This window comes from Mauremys reevesii, linkage group 2 (assembly GCF_016161935.1).
Source record: "Mauremys reevesii isolate NIE-2019 linkage group 2, ASM1616193v1, whole genome shotgun sequence".
In the NCBI taxonomy this organism is placed as follows: domain Eukaryota; kingdom Metazoa; phylum Chordata; order Testudines; family Geoemydidae; genus Mauremys; species Mauremys reevesii.
This window is the reverse complement of record NC_052624.1, coordinates 146,126,529-146,144,019: the sequence shown is the minus strand read 5'-3', so window position 1 is coordinate 146,144,019 and position 17,491 is coordinate 146,126,529.

Genomic DNA, 17,491 nt, shown 5'->3' with positions numbered 1-17,491 from the left:
TCACCAGGTGAGCTTGAAAATCTGGCTACCCATTTTGGGGCATAAATGGGTGCTGAGCAAGCCCTTCTGAAAAGCGTGGCCAAGGTGCAGGGCACTAGAGAATCAGACCCATTTTCTTTTCCTTCCCATCTGAGAGCACCAGGCGAGCTCCTCAGCTGCTGTACCTTGCCGTAGTTCCGCTGAAGTTCGCCGACTTACGCTAGCTGGAAATCTGACCCTGTGGTGCTGATGCAGTTGGAGGCCAGTAATTGGGGCAGTAGGGTAGCAACTGCTCTTGGTGGAAACAAGAGAACAGATAACTTTTGTATTAAAAAATAAATAGGTACTTTCTGATCCCAAGCAGTTCTCTAAGGCAGATGGGAGATTATTTCGAAACACAGGTTTCCAACAAAAATATTTGACAGTCAATTTCTCCTTCACTCTTATTTTATTATGGACCTTTAAGGGGCCTATTGTTGTGAAATGTGGGTACATGATATTGCTTAAATTGTGATTTTAACATTTCTGAGTTTGAGGAGCAAAACCATAATGCTCCCCTGTAGTTATAAATACAGAGAAAGGAGAGAGACCTTGCCAGTCCCACAAAGCAGTGGTAGGCAAACAGCTGTATCAGTCCATCTTTCTAAACATGGCCAAGCTTATTTCTGAGGGGAACACACTGGAGAGGCAGTTCCATTGCAGGTAAAACTACTGGCTGATATCTCCAGTATCTAAAGGTGTGGTTCTAATCACAGGTACATTACGTTTCTGTGAGCAGTATGCTGCTTCTCCTTCTTGGGTCCTTCCACCACAATCCTAGGCCTTTTCTAGTGTTGGGCACATGATACGTCCTGGTCTGTAGCCCTACTGAGATCTCCAATGGTGCACGGTTCCTCCAGGAGCTGGCAGACCTACAGATGTTCCAAGGTCTGTGTTTCACCACAGTCACGCGTGCCTGAGTTGTTGGAATAATCCCACTGCCAGATACTGGCTTTTAGCCTGCCAATTCTTGTTCAGCGGCAATTTAAACATCTCCAGGTCAACCAGTGCTTCTCCACACTTGCGGGAAGGCAAAGGCCATGTGCATTTTGATGTCCTTGAGTATTTTGAGTGGTGGGCACCACATTTCCAGCCATGCCCCTGTCTGTGATTTTTTTTTTTTGAGCAGTTTCGTTGCAACTAGGAAGCTTTTTGTGATTTCAGGTGGCGAACTGCCATGTTGTGGCCATGTTGTCTGGCATCTTCAACCTGTCCTAATCATTCCATTTTGGTTGTGCCCACTCTGCCAATGTCTGGTGGAGCGATTCCAGCAAGCCCATACAGGCTGCTCACGTCTGTTGGTTTTAGACATCCTGGAATGGACCGGCAGCTGTCATTCAGCACACGAGCCAGCTGGATTGGTTCCTCATTTTGAATTTTCCAGCTTCCTGAGTATGTTGCTTGGTACGCAGGTGCTGCAGCCTTAATGCGGACCTTCTATGCTGGGGATCAGCATCCTGCTGCTGCTTGCCAGCCATTTGTCTGTGTGAAAGCTAGCCTCCCCTAGAGGATGAGCTGCTCCCAAACCCCAGTCCTTCCATTTGGAGACACCCTCAGGGTTACAGGCTGGAATTCTCATAACTGAATGGGGAGGAGTGGGGGTTACTGAATGATGCATCTGGGCTACAGCAACTGCCCAAAATGTTTGAGAAGTGCGGAGCCACCCACCACAGGTTTGGTAACTAACAGTAGTTAGTGATGCTCCCAGCTGTCCCAGGGGAAAGAGATTGGACCAGTTCTTGCCAGGGAAATAGAAACTAGCTTTCAAATATTTTGTTTTCAATCTAATTATTTCCAGTACTGAAATACACATAGACCTGGAGAGGCCACGGCAGTTAGCCCTGTAGTCTGTAATCTCCCAGCCATTTCTGGGCACTTGGGGCCTGCCCCATCTACTTTTGAAGTCAAGGGAGAGAGACTTGTTCACTGTGAGGCAGGGGTGAAAGTAACTTACAGGACTTACCAGTACTGCCAGAGTCCTGAGGGGGCGTGGCCTCAACTGGAAGAGGCGGGGCCTCTCAAGATTTAAAGGGCTCTGGGGCACCGGCTATGTCTGGGAGCCCCAGGGCCTTTAAATCAACCCGGGGCTCCCAGCTGCAGAGGTGGCTGGGAGCCCCCGGGGCTCAGGGGCAAATTAAAGGGCCTGAAGCTCCGGCCACTGCCCAAGTGGGCAGTAGCAATCAGTGCCTAGGTTGGTGATGCAGCTCTCTGTTTTAGGTGACAACCATGGACTCGTTTGATGTTGGCTGCTGCTGAAAGAGTTTTCAGACGTTGCCCCCCCATCCCCCGGCTCCTTTTGAGCTGCTGAAATTCTTCATCACCCAAAGCTAAGGCCATCCGTTATCCAGGCTCTAGTGTGGCTGGGGAAAGAAGCCCAGGCTGTAACTCTTGGAAAGGGAGCAGTTCTGTGTTACAGCTCCAGCATATGGGCTGCAAAGTTTGTAGAGAGTGTTGGTCCAGCGTCGAAAAACTAATGACTTGGATTCCAAGACTAGATGGCAGCGAAAGCGTCTGCACCACCTGCATGCACAGCCCTTGCCCCGGGGCGGTTACAGGGGCTCACCCACGTCTATAGGTGATGCATGAGGAAAGGGGTGTTTTCAGTCACCAGAGAAATAGCAGTACTTACCTACTCTGAGTGTAGAGAGGAGTCGCTGTTGGTCTTTGTGCATTACCTCTGCAGGGCGGGTGGGTGGGGGGTTGGGAGGGAAGAGTACTGGCATCTCCCAAGTGGAACTCGGCACAAGCAATTCTCAGCGGAGAGCTAGACATTTAAACGACCCTGAAAAACTTTATTCTGGGCCTGTGTGTAATGAAAAAGGCAGCAGGAGCTTGCAGGGAACAGCCCCCTGCTCCTGGCTCTGCTGGGGGCGGGGGTTCAATGGCATTGCTGCAGAGGGGGAGTTTTGTCAAATGTCAGGAAAACGCAAGAATGCTTTGTAGCATTTTGAGCAGGACGGCGGTGGGTGAGCAACCAGGCAGCTGGAAGAGGATTGGCCGAGTTACTGCTGATGTAACATTACATTTCCCCATCCCCCACTATTGACAATGGGCTTAATTAAACTAGATTTTAAAATGCTGACAAGGGTGTTTTTTTTTGTTTTCTGTGTTTCTAGAGTTTCTGATACACAGATGTGGGCTGAACCCCGGGGCATTGGGAAGCGGAGTCTGGTCGTGCTCTTCCATTCCCACCCTAGGCTCTCCTTCCAGGGACTGGGATGCTGCTTACTGCATGCATCTTCCATGGAGCAGCCAGGCAGTGCTGTAGCTTAAAAGGTTTTCCCACCCCCATTTCTGAGGGCCTGCAGAATCCACTTGGAAAGGGTTGCTTACAATTCACAGTACATGTGAACTGCAGGAGCAGGGGCATTTGTTATTTAAAAAAAAAAAGAAACTCAAACCTGTGATTAAACTGAAAGCGTCAGATGAGGGTGAAGCGTTCTCTGCGTGCCCTGGCCTCACTGCAGTGATCTTGGCTAGGAGAGGGCCACAGAAAGGTGCTGGCCCATGGGGCCTCTCCAAAGCTGCTCTCTGTTGAGGACCTAAAAAATAACTGCCTGGTGCGGTTCTCTGTGCTTTGTATACTGTGTATTCAGCAGTACCTAAAGGCCCAAAGCCAGCCTGGACCCCTTGGGCTAGGTGCTGCACTTCCATGGAAATAACCAAGAGAAAGGGGGGGCAATCGCGGCAAAGGCTCAGGTGTTCAAAGGGACGCTGGTGTCAGGCTGAGTGTTGCAAGGCCTTAGCATTTAGGCACCTAGAAAAATCATAGAATCTCAGGGTTGGAAGGGACCTCAGGAGGTATCTAGTCAAACCCCCTGATCAAAGCAGGACCAACACCAATTAAACCATCCCAGCCAGGGCTTTGTCAAGCCTGACCTTAAAAACCTCCAAGGATGGAGATTCCACCACCTCCCTAGGGAACCCATTCCAGTGCTTCACCACCCTCCTAGTGAAAAAGTTTTTCTTAATATCCAACCTAAACCTCCCCCACTGCAACTTGAGGCCATTGCTCCTTGTTCTGTCATCTGCCACCACTGAGAACAGCCAAACCCCATCCTCCTTGGAACCCCCTTTCAGGTAATGATCTAATGATCACATCCCTTGATCTGCTGGCAATGCCCCTTATACAGCCCAAAATGCCGCTAGCTTTCTTGGCAACAAGGGCGCATTGTTGACTCATATCCAGCTTCTCATCCATTGTAACCCCTAGGTCCTTTTCTGCAGAACTGCTGCCTAGCCACTCGGTCCCTAGTCTGTAGCAGTGCATGGGATTCTTCCGTCCTAAGTGCAGGACTCTGCACTTGTCCTTGTCTTTTGGTTCCAATCCTTTAATTTGTCTAGGTCCCTCTGGACCCTATCCCTACCCTCCTGCATATCTACCACTCCTCCCAGTTTAACGTAATCTTCAAACTTGCTGAGGGTGCAGTCCATGCCATCCTCCAGATCATTAATGAAGATACTAAAGAAAACCAGCCCCAGGACCAACCCCTGGGGCACTCCGCTTGAAACCGGTTGCCAACTAGACATGGAGCCATTGATCACTGCCCGTTGAGCCCGACAATCTAGCCAGCTTTCTATCCACCTTATAGTCCATTCATCCAGCCCATACTTCTTTAACTTGCTGGCAAGAATACTGTGGGAGACCGTATCAAAAGCTTTGCTAAAGTCAAGGAATAACACGTCCACTGCTTTCCCCTCATCCACAGAGCCAGTTATCTCCTCATAAAAAAAGAAAGCCCAAGTGAGGCTCCTTACTCGGTGAGTGGGGAAGAGCAGCACCTAAGAGGAGACTCCTCAAAAGCTGACACTAGGTGGGGAGACTCCACAACTGGCCCAAGGGAGACGGGCTGCCGCGAGGGCAGCGTCTTAAGTCCCACCCCACTTGTGACGTTCGGCGCCTTATCCTGGGCTGCAGGAGGGGCAACATCTGTTTGCCATCTGCAGGGAGGAGCCTCTCTCCAGCTCAGCGCCTCCAGCCGCATTTCTGGGGAAGCTGCAGGGCCCCTGCCCCCCTGCTCACAGAATGGCTAGAGAGGGAGCAGCCTCCTTTGGAACCTGAGCCCAGGGTGCAAGTCTCCCTAAGGAGGGAGAGGCCCCTGGTTCCAGTCTCCCCTCTGCCAGAGGAGGGAAGGGAGCTGATGAGGGCTCTGCTGCTTCTCAGCTGAGCGCCCCAACCACTGGGCTATAGTAGGGTTGCCAGGCATCCGGTCAAAAAGGGATCCTCGCGGCTCTGGTCAGCACCACTGACCGTGCCTTTAACAGTCCTGGCAGCAGTGCAGTGGGGCTAAGACAGGCTCCCTGTGGCTCCCGGAAGCAGCAGAGGGGCCAGAGAGACTTTGGGATGACAGGGGGCCAAATGACCCATCTAAGACCACTGGATTCACATGGGGCCTGCTTAGCCTCGAGGGAAGCTTTGGCACAAGCAGGTCAGGGCCCATACATCTCTGGAGACCAAAATGCCAGCAGACTGGGGAGAAAGGAAAAGCACTGCCCCTCGCTTCACCTGGCAACACCCTTCTGGACAGTTACCGGCACTGCCCAGGACATCCGGGACAAGCTCCAGCCAAAACCATTGTTTTAATGGTCACAAAACTTTAAAGAGAAATTGAAGGGTGTTTCCAAACAGCCATCTCTGGGCTGGGGGGCAGATGAGAACACACGGGGCTAAATTCTCCTCAGCGAGCCACTCGCTGCCTACCCTACTGTCTGCAAACCCACCCTGCCATCAGGGCCCCTCTGAGGCTGATGGAGGGAATGGAACAGCCACTGAGCTTGTGGTGCCCACCTTGGAGGCACAGCTGCATTGGATGTGGGTGCAGCAGGTGCTAAAGTTTAGCTCACCTGGGTGAAGCAGCCTCGAAGGTGACGCTTTGACAGAAAACCTGCTGCAGCTGGGTGTGAGCAGCTGAAACCCCGTGTCAGTGGCCCGCCCCACACAGATTCAGGGGCACTCTGATCATGAGGAATAGACCACTTGTGAGACAGGATGCACATGGCTGCCAAAACTGCTCTACCTCCATGCTGGTGGCACCGGACTCACTTCAACTCACTCCATCTAGGAGGGGCTTGGCTGTTCCCTGCTCTTCACACTCAGCCCAGCGCAACACAGGAAGTGTGTCAGCTTGCGAGCCGCGGCCCCTGCTGTCCTCGGGCTGGGTGTGGCATGGCCAGAGGGCAGGTGCGCTCCCTCCCCCACAGCAGGTCTCCTCCCCGTCCTGGAGGGATTCTTGCCAAGGGTGCGAAGGACAGCTCACCTAAGCCTCAGCCAAGGCTCCCAGCCAGGGGCTCATAATGGCAAGTGCCATTTCCATGACATAGACTGAGGACTCCAGTTCATTCCATTTGGCCGCGTGAGGAAAGGGGCCAGATCCCCGGTACAGATACTGCGACCACATGCAGCATCTTTGCGGCCCATGTTGTAGTTTCCGTTTAAAACATTAAAACCCTTGAAACGCCATTGTACTGAGAAGGGCCAGACACTACAAGGTGTTGAATATTCACAGCTCTTGTGTCTTCCTGGCTCCCTGCGGGTGGGTTTCCTGCAGAATCTAGAATCACTGAGGGATGATTAGTACAGATGCCTCAACCCCCCTTATGCAACTCCCCTCCCTCCCCTGGCATTTTGACACTTTGCCCTAAGGAAAGCACCTGTGACTGATGTTACAGGAACCTAGAGAACAAAGGCCCAGGCTGTGTAAAGAAACAGCTGAACTCTGCCAACATGGTTCTTGTTCTTCATCTAAAACCTGACATGAACAGGTAACCAAGACAGCACCTCAGAGGGGTTGAAAGCCTGATACCTCCCAGAGCCTGAGGCTGGAGCTGGGGGTGACCTCTGGTGAGGGTTTAGCGCGCAGGTGGGACTTGTGTGTTTTTTATATGATTCTTTTGCTCTAAGAACAAACGTCCTTTTGAAGAGCTAGGCGGTGACTTGTACCTGCTGGAGCCCACGGCCCATTGTCCTGGGAGAGAAAGCACAGCCCAGGGGCTGGCCTGTGGGCAGATCGGCTTGCTGGGAATAGCCCAGTGGATGGCAGGGGACTGTGAGCATTAAAATCCCCAGTCGGAGGGAAAGAGAGACGTTTCTCCACCCACGAGAGGTGATGGCTGGGAGCCCGAAGCCTTACGTGGGTGCCCTTGAGGAACCACAGAGGGGGAAAACAGGTGCAGTTACCCCGAAACTGTCACAATACTGGCACCTGTCTTTTGAGCCTTGAGGTGTCTCAGAAAAAGCCTCATGCCTGAGACCCACAGAATAGAGCCCCGGGGAGGGGAGTTGCTTTACAACCTGGAAGAGGAAAGGGTTTACCTCACTGAGCAAAGGTAGAAGAATGTGCCTGGTAACATGTAACCAGTGGGGTGCGTCCAACAGCTGCCTGTTTCACACATCCTTAATCATCCTGCACTGCGTGCTGAGCTGATCCAGTGCAGGGACAGAGCTAACCAGCAGTAAGGAGCCAGGTGCCATTGTCCAGCACACAGCTGGGGCCTTCCCTTTGCCTTCGCCCTCAGGGTGTATCTCCCTGGGCAGGCCTCCAAAGTCCATTTGCACCCAGGGTTGAGATGCATCAGATGCATGTGGTGTTTCATTATTCTGTGCTTTCTTCTGGAGAGGAAAATCCACCCATTAGCAACATTGACAGGACAGGCCTTTCTGCCCGTTCACATAACAAGGAACAATGCAAATTTGCAAGCAGGTTGTGCTGTCTACTGAGCTAGAGTAGACCCTTCCCCTTGAACAATCTGGTCTGTTTCACACAAGGCTTTTCAAAGAACAAGATAAGACAGGCCTTCCCTTACAGCCCATCCACTTTTTCTTTGTAAACTCCTTGGGAATAAAGTGTCCCATTCTGGGTAGGCAGCCTGGAGACTTCACAGGAGCAGAGGGTCACAGAGTTAAGTACTTAGCTGGATTTTTTGTAAGGGATTGGATAATTTGACAGCAGCTAATAACATCTGCAGTTATGCATTTATGCAAAGATAAAAGTCATGTAATCACCTACAGGCCGAGATGCACTTTCCCCCTCATGTGCAGTACTGTGCAATTGTCCAGATGCAGGCTGAGGTTTGTATCTTTCTCTGAAGCATCAGTTCTTGGCCATTGCCAGAGGCACGAATCTGCACTCAGTGGGCACGGTGTAATGGCAAAACTAGTGGGTGGTGTTGTCCCATTGCACAGATGGGGACACTGAAGCAGGCAGAGGTGAAGAGTCTGATTGCCAGAGATGCGTCAAGTTTCACTGAAGTCGGTGTCTATGGTTACACCAAGCATTTGCACTCCCACCTTCCCCATCAGCCCCATTCAACCTCTGCCTGCTAGACAACACTGCTTCTCCAGTGCAGGCACCCGGCCCAAGCTATTTGGAGAACAATGTAATCCAGCAAGTTATTCTGTTTTAGAGACCAACTTCCTTCACATGGTTGATAATTGCCATTTGCTGAAGAGGTCGCCATGGTTTTCAGTGCACACATATGCTCTGTGGCTGCACACTGGCATTTATCAGGCAATGATCCAGAGCTCTGACTAGCAAATTAAGAATCGGCATTTAAAACTATCGCCCACCATCAAGGAGCTATTGGGTTTTTACAAACACACTGGCCACGGGTAAATAATGGCTCCACAACTCTCATTTTAAAATGGTTACAGCTCCTGTGTCCAATCTCACCAGGGTCGAGGCGATTTGGGTGAGGAAAAGGGATGTAACATTGAATTTCCTGCTCGTGGAACCTGATGGATTGGCAGCCTTGGCAAACATGTGCCTCTGTGAATCCGCAGCAAGAGCCATGCAGGGCAAGGGTCCTGCACCCTCGCTCGGAGGGACCACTTGTAGAAGGAGCAGGGTGCTCAGTCTTTGTGCCCGCTCCAATGTGACTAGCAAACCAGGGTGTGGGAGGGGACAATGAGTAGCAGCTGTGGGGGTAGGCTCTGGGGTGGCTGCGGAGCTGCCTGTACTCATCCCAGAGCACGGCTGTGAGATAGCTGTGTGACTACTGAACATGACCTGGCCAGCGAGGCACCTTACTGCATGGGCTGCACAGGGTTATTGGACACTCCTGAGTGAATCTATTTGTCTGACTTGGTGGGCAGCTGTTAGAACAACAAGCATGAAATTAACACAATGACTCTAGATAAGCAACCCACTGGACCCTGTTCCAAGAGAGCGGAATTCTTCCAGGCTCCAGCAGTGACGTTACACAGTATGGTGACCAAAGGGAGACTGAACAGTTAAAGGAGTCTCTGGTGGGGTGGCAGATAGGGATTGGACTGGTTTGTGAGTTCATGGAACAGGGTTTACTACCCAATCCCTAGAGGCCGTGGGGGGGATCTGCATGCGGCCAGTGGCCAGATACCTGGTCAACTAAACATGCCCATAATCTATTGGTTTAAGATCCTTTTCCTCTGAACTGGTCTTGTTCTACAATAAAGAATACTTTGCTTGAAGAAGGCTGTTTGGTTCCTTGATACCACCTGAGGGAACAGAACCGCAGGCACTGACCTAAGCTGAGGTAATCGCAGGTAACGGGGCCTGGTCTGAGATTGGGAGATTTGTGAGATTGCACCAGGAAAAAGGGGATGAGTGCAGGGTGCACTAGAGGAGACCAGCCAGGGGTCAGAGAGACAGTTAGCCTGGGAACCGTGACAGTACTTATGGCCTGTCCTGGATAACTGTTGCACTGGGAACTGGACTGAGACCCATCTACTAATTTTACATGTGCACTGGAAAGCCAGTAGATGGCTGCCAGCTACTGCTGCTTAGCAACTGAACTTGTAAAAAAAATGTTAGGGCTGTCAAGCGATTAAAAATATTAATCGCGATTAATTGCCCTGTTAAATAATAATAGAATACCATTTATTTAAATATTTTTGGATGTTTTCTACATTTTCAAATATATTGTACAGTGCTCACTTTATATTTATTTTTGATTATAAGCATTTGTACTGAAAAAAATAGTATTTTTCAAGTCACTTAATACAAGTACTGCAGTGCAATCTCTTTATCATGAAAGTTGAACTTACAAATGTAGACTTATGTACAAAAAACTGCATTCAGAAATAAAACAATGTAAAATTTTAGATCCTGCAAGTCCAATCACTCAGACAAACAAATTTGTTTACATTTGCAGGAGATAATGCTGCTCACTTCTTGTTTACAATGTCACCTGAAAGTGAGAACAGGTGTTTGCACGGCCCTGTTGTAGCTGGTGTCACAAGGTATTTACGTGTCAGAGGCACCAAAGATTCATATGTCCCTTCCTGCTTCAACCACCATTCCAGAGGATGTGTCCATGCTGATTACAGGTTCTGCTTGATAACAAACCAAAGCAGAGTGTACCAATGCATGTTCATTTTTATCCTCTGAGTCAGATGCCACCAGCAGAAGGTTGATTTTCTTTTTTGGTGGTTCAGGTTCTGTCGTTTCCACATCTGAGTGTTGCTCTTTTAAGACTTCTGAAAGCATGCTCCACACCTTGTCCCTCTCAGCTTTTGGAAGGCACTTCAGATTCTTAAACCTTGGGTCGAGTGCTGTAGCTATCTTTAGAAATCTCACATTGGTACCTTCTTTGTGTTTTGTCAAATCTGCAGTGAAAGTGTTCTTAAAACGAACAACATGTGCTGGGTCATCATCCGAGACTACTATAACAAGAAATATATGGCAGAATGCGGGTAAAACAAAGCAGGGGACATACAATTTTCCCACAAGAGTTCAGTCACAAATTTAATAAATGCATTATTTTTTAAATGAGCGTCATCAGCATGGAAGCATGTCCTCTGGAATGGTGGCTGAAGCATGAAGGGGCATATGAATGTTTAGCATATCTGGCACGTAAATACGTTGCAATGCCGGCTACAAAAGTGCCATGCAATGCCTGTTCTCACTTTCTGGTGACATTGTTAAGAAGAAGCGGGCAGCATTATCTCCCGTAAACATAAACACACTTGTTTGTTTGAGCAATTGGCTGAACAAGAAGTAGGACTAAGTGGACTTGTAGGCTCTGAGGTTTTACATTGTTTTGTTTTTGAATGCAGTTATGTAATGAAAAAAATCTACATTCGTAAGTTGCACTTTCGGCAAAGAGATTGTACTACAGGACTTGTATTGAAAAATACTATTTCTTTTGTTTATCATTTTACAGTGCAAATATTTGTAATAAAAATATACACTTTGATTTCAATTACAACACAGAATACAATATATATTAAAAAGGTAGAAAAATATCCAAAATATTTAATACATTTCCATTGGTATATTATTGTTTAACAGTGCTATTAAAACTGCAATTAATGGCTATTACTTTTTTTTAATTGTGATTACTTTTTTGAGTTAATCATGTGAGTTAACTGTAATTATTTTTTAGGTTTGTGAATTATCTAAAATTACAGCACACTCAGGTTGTGAGAGAGCCAAACATACCCAGGGCAGCACTCCCCCTGGAACACTCTGCCCGTATCTCATCTTTTTAAAATGACAGCTTCCATATGAGGAAAGATTAATAAGACTGGGACTTTTCAGCTTGGAAAAGAGGCAACTAAGGGAGGATATGATAGAGGTCTATAAAATCATGACTCGTGTGGAGAAAGTAGATAAGGAAGTGTTGTTTACTACTTCACATAACACAAGAACTAGGGGTCACCAAATTAAATTAATAGGCAGCAGGTTTAAAACAAACAAAAGGAAGTATTTCTTCACACAACACACAGTCAACCTGAGGAACTCATTGCCAGAGGATGTTGTGAAGACCAAGACCATAACAGGGTTCAAAAAAGAGCTAGATAAATTCATGGAGGATAGGTCCATCAATGGCTATTAGCCAGGATGGACAGGAACAGTGTCCCTAGTCTCTGTTTGTCAGAAGCTGGGAATGAGCGACGGGATGGATCACTTGAGGATTCCCTGTTCGGTTCATTCCCTCTGGGACACCTGGCATTGGCCACTGTCAGAAGACAGGATACTGGGCTAGAATGACCCTTGATCTGACCCAGTCGGGCCGTTCTTATGTTGTTCTTATGATGTAAGTGATGGAGCCTGAACTCTGAATTTCCTGGTTTTGTGTCGCAGCCTTTATGGGTTTGTCTACACTGCAATAAAAAACCTGTCGCACCGTGGCTCAGAGCCCAGGTCAGTTGACATGGGCTTGTGGGGCTCAGGCTGGAGGGCTGAAAACTGCAGTGTAGACATTCGGAGTTGGGGTGGAGTCTGGGCTTTGAGACCCTTCCCCCTCGTGGGGTCTCAGAGCCTGGCCCGAGCATCCACACTGTGTTCTTATAGCCCCACAGCCCAAAGCCTGCAAACTCAAGTCAGCTGACCCTGGCCAGCCTGGCCGTGCTGCAGGTCTTTTGTGGCAGTGTCGACAAACCCCATGTTATCTAAAATAGTTTGGCTGGCTGTGCGCCTAGCGTGTGCATCTGTGCAGCTCCTCTGCCGTGCAAGCCCCAGGTTAGCAGAGCTCAAGTCAGTGAACCTCAGGTTTGGGAACCCAGGGCTTGAGCAGACACATGGCCTGCTGAGCCGAGGTTGAGAATTTTTGAACTCAAACTGCCAACCCAGGGCACCAGCATCCACACCACTGAGGCCTGAGTCCAACCAGTTGTAACCCTTCTGCCAGTCAGAGTTGGCAACAACAAGGGCTGGGTTCTGTATCTAGGGCTTCTTTTTCAACAGTACAACACAAAACCGTCTCGAGCCCCCACCCAGTGACCTGGGACAATTACACACCACCCCTGGGGGCCTCTGAGAGGCAATACTTCCCCTCTTGCATGCACAGAATCTGAGTGTAGCAAAGAAACTTTTAATAAAAGGAGGGAAATAACTCAGCATTAATTTGGGAAAACACCACAAACAGGGTTCACAAACATGAACCATGAGCAAAAGACCCACCCCCAAGTAAGTTGGGCAGTGTCCTTCTCCTCCAGGTTCTTAAGTCCAGCAACCAAAAGTCCTTTTAATGTACCCATTCCTTCTCTGCACACCACTCACAGTTGCTGTCCTTGGTCAGGGCAGACCCAGACGTGCATATGCAGAGTTCATCTCCCACCCTCGGCAGAGGGGGTAGGAAGGTACCTTACTTGCTCAGCTGCCCAGGTACTCACTTGCTGCACCTCTCTGCAGGGCTCTGCTCCAGTCCTCTCCACTGGCCACCTTGCCAGACAATTGCCGAGATGTTTTCAGGTCCCACCACTTAACACAGCTCTCAGTAACTTCAGCTGTTAGTGGGGGAGCCTCACTGCTGGTGCACACTGGGTAGTCTTTTGCACCAGAGACACTGTCCCAAAGCAGGTTTAACACTCAGAGCTAGGTATCACTGATTTCAGATCTACCCCATATAATGACTCTCACTTGAGCCTAAATTGCCTCTTTGGTTACATAGTGCAGAGAAATCACAGCATATCTGCAACCCTTAAACAACAACCACACCACCCAATACAAATACCCAACCCCACCCTCTTCTAACTCACTGGGTTTTGAAACCCATGTCCCCTTTCTAGCGAGTGGCTTTTAGTTGAGGGTGAGTCCCTCCATCAGGCTATGCCAAGTACAGTTCTGCTGCCCTTGATTCACACAACAAGGATAACAACCCTTTATTACTCCTGCCCCAATACCAAGGAGACTGGGGATTCAACACCAACTAAAATATCATTTGGGCAAGCAATCCCATCATGCTGAGCACCTAGGCAGGGTGTGTGTGCCCATGCAAACGAGATCAGCTCCTGAATTCCTCTTCCACAGTTCACCACTAGATGTCAGGGGAGCTCATTCAGACTCTGCTTACACAACCATAACCCAGACTTCCTAGCACCCTCCCAAAATGTGGTAGCTCTAGCCCTTTGCATATGACCTGTGGGAAATACTTGAGTGTCCATCCCCACGTCACTGGAAGTTTGAGCAGCCTGTCAGCACATCCTGACAAGCCAGGTGCTCCCAGGAACCAGAGCCAGCAACATGGAGGAGTTGCTATTTGAAGAACTTCTCTGGCTTGTGCTGACACCCTTGTTTGAAGAAACAGGTAGCGCTTCTGTTAGCTGCTGGTGGATGTTCCAGCAGCATTTTCTGACCCACCGAAGGCACCTGACATCACTAATGCTGGAGGGTACAGCAGACTCAAGCTAGATGATGCTGCTCATGACACTGTATAGCCGCTGATGGCTCTGATGTGGAGTGGTGCCAGAAGCACAGAGTGGTGGGATCATATCATCATACAGAGCTGGGAAAAGCAGCAGTGGGCCCAGAACTTTTGCATGCAGAAAGCTACATTTCTGGCTTTGTGACTTTTCCCAACCCTCCAGCGACAAGACACACTCAGGAGGGCTCGGGCATGTCCAGAAGTGGGCTGCTATAACTGTCTGGTAGCTGGTGACCCCAGACTGCTACCGGTCCATTGCCAACCAGTTTGGGGATGGAAAGTCGACTGTGGGTATTTGGTGGCAGAGGTTTCTGAGACAATCAGACATGTGGCTTACCCCCGGTGCCAGGCATTAGAGATATTACTGAAATAATTGCTGGGTCTGAGCGAATGGGGTTTCCAAACTGAGCCAGGGCCTCTGATGGGACTCATGTGCCCATAGTTTGCCCCCCTCAAGGGGCACATGAGTACATAAACCGCAAAGGGTCATGGACCACAGAGGATGGTTTATGAATATCCTTGTGCATTTTACTGGACAAGTTCTTGATGTCAGGGTTTTCAAGGACAGGCTGGGACAATATTCCCACCAAATGACATTGTCATAAATGGAGTTACTGTCCCCACGATTAGTCTGGGGGACTCTGTGTACCCTCTTTTGCCTTGGTTTATCCTGATCTCAGAGGCTCTGGCAAAGGACCGTTTAATTACTCTCTCAGCAGGTGTAGAATGGTGACTGAATGTGCATTTGGCAGATTGAAATCCCGCTGGCGATGTCTAGAGACCCATTTGGATGCCAGTGTCATCAACGCTGTCCGCATTACTGTGGCTTGCTGCGCTCTTGGCAATCTTTGTGAAGCCCAAGGTCACCCATGACAGCAGGGGCCCTCTGAACCAGTGCACTCAGCCAGACAATGCAGCTACCACAGCTGGAGCTGGCTGCACCGGGGTAACAGAGACCAGAGATGCTCTGTGCTCCCACATCATAGACTTTCATGGGCCAATGGAGGTGGGAGAATAGTACCTTTATGAATGTGCTTGTGCAGTGCTTGCCATACATTAGGTAAGTGGGGGCAGGGAGTTGAGTGCCATGCATTGTACTTATGAATAACTTGACCACTTATGAAATAAAGGAAGGAGGGTAAAACTACGGCTTAAGGTATCTGGACTGACAAATACACCCTGTTCGCATACAACTTCAAAGTGGCCACTAATCGTGTGTTTATTATTTTAAATACACATTCTGTTATGTGCTGAAATGAGGGTAATATGACATCTTAATAAAATAAAAACCTTTCTTTTTGAACACGTCTTAGAAAGACACAATATTAACCCTTGCCAGGCAGGCCAGTGGCCATAAGCACACCAAAGCACCAGTGAAAGCAAAACCCTTAACACAATCAGGAACTAAGTGCATGAACACGTGCAAACAGTGAAACAATTTCCAAGCCGGAACCCCATACTGCGGCATGTCCCCTGGCCCCCGTTCTCCTTTCTCTTTGTTGCACGGTTGCCATGCACTGGCACCGGGGCAGGAGGTGTCCACAGGGGAGGGGTTGTTCAGTCTGGGGTACATTTGGCCTATCCATCTGCTGATAGGGCCCAATTGCATGGCCCACCCACTGTTCCTGGTCCATCATCCCAGGGAGGGAACTCGGGCTGGAGGGCAGGCACAGCAGGAACCTGGCAGTCATTAGTGAAAGCAGCTGCTCAAATGATTCTTTTTAGTGTGCTCTAGCTTCCTCCCTTAACCACCATTCCTCTTCCAGGAACTAGGGAGCAAGAGGGGGGAGGGATAGCTCAGTGGTTTGAGCATTAGCCTCCTAAATCCAGGGCTTTGAGTTCAATCCTTGATGGGGCCATTTAGGGGTCTGGGGTAAAAAATCTGTCTGGGGCTTGGTCCTGCTTTGAGCAGGGGGTTGGACTAGATACCTCCTGAGGTCCCTTCCAACCCTACAATTCTATAAAGTGTCTACTTGGAAAGCCAGCTGGAGCCTTTCCAAGTCCCCCTCTCTTTGCCATTGGCCCTGTCCAGAATGCCAACCAAAAGTTCATCCTGGAAATGCTTCCTCTCAGACCAGTCCATGACAGTACAGTGACCCAGGCTTCTCCTCACACGCAGGCAAGCTGTCAAGGTATTCTGGTCTGTAGAGGTCAGTGCAGGAGCATCACCAGAGTTTCTGGCACCCTAGGCAGAATTCAGGAGGCAGCATTTTGTGTAGGGCACACAGGAGCTTCCAGTTCCACTCCCATCACACCGCTCAAGAAGGACCCTCCACCAAAATGCCACAGGCAACAGCAGCAGTCATTGAGCTGCTCAATTGCCTGCTGCTGTTTTCCACAGCACATCAACAGAGGGTCCTTCTTCGGCGGCATGACAGGAGCAGAACCGGAAGCTCCCATGCACCCCATAGGGAGCACACAAAATGCCACCCCCCAAATCCTGGCACCCTAGGCGACCACCTAGGGTCACCTAATGGAAGCGCCGGCCCTGGGTCAGTGGGCCTGGAAGCAGCCAGGACACACAAGGTGGTGGTTGTGTCTCAGAGCATGAGCAAAAAAATGTCTTGGAATTTCAGGGACATAAAAAGTTACTCTCCTTCAATATATTGTTAGCGGGATGTGTCAGCCCACAGAAGCTCCCTGGACACAGCTGGGTTAAACAGCAGTGAAAGATGTGACAGAGAATGGTAAGTTAGAGATCGCTTTTTCTAACAATTGCAAACCCTTCTGGACTTGGGCAGCGGCTGGTTCCCACAGAAAACTTCTCTGTCCTTTCAGGTGTTCCACATTTTGGAAAACATGCCAGTTCTTGTGGTTCCCAAGTGGCAAAGAGAGGTTTTATTCCAAGCTGCCAGTGGAAGCCAGCCATGTGTGCCACTGACAGATTGAAATGAATGGCAAGTGAGCAGCTCATCTTTGAATGGAGTGGGCTGGACAGCTACTGAGGGGGTCCTGAAAATATGCCTTTCCCTGAAATGTGACTCTCTATCTGGAATTCCTGCTATGGGCTAAGCTTGCAGCTACAGCACCTGGGATTCAGTCAAAATTCCTGGGGGAATCAACCAGATGCTGTGTTCTGGTCCCTGGCTTTGCAGTAAGTGGTCATGATTTGCTTATTCCACGCCCTGCACTGGTCACCGATCTAATACATTTCCAGTGCTGTCACCTTCTCTCATTCCTGGAGCTCTGACTAAAACTGATGCTTTGCTCGCCTCACCCCAGAGATTCACCAAAATCTGGCCATGCTCCTGTGACCTGTAAGGAGAGTGCTTGGCAAAGGATGTCTTCTGGCCAGTGACAGCTGCAAACACAGGAGCGGGTTTGCTGCGTTTGCAGCTTAGGGAGCCGT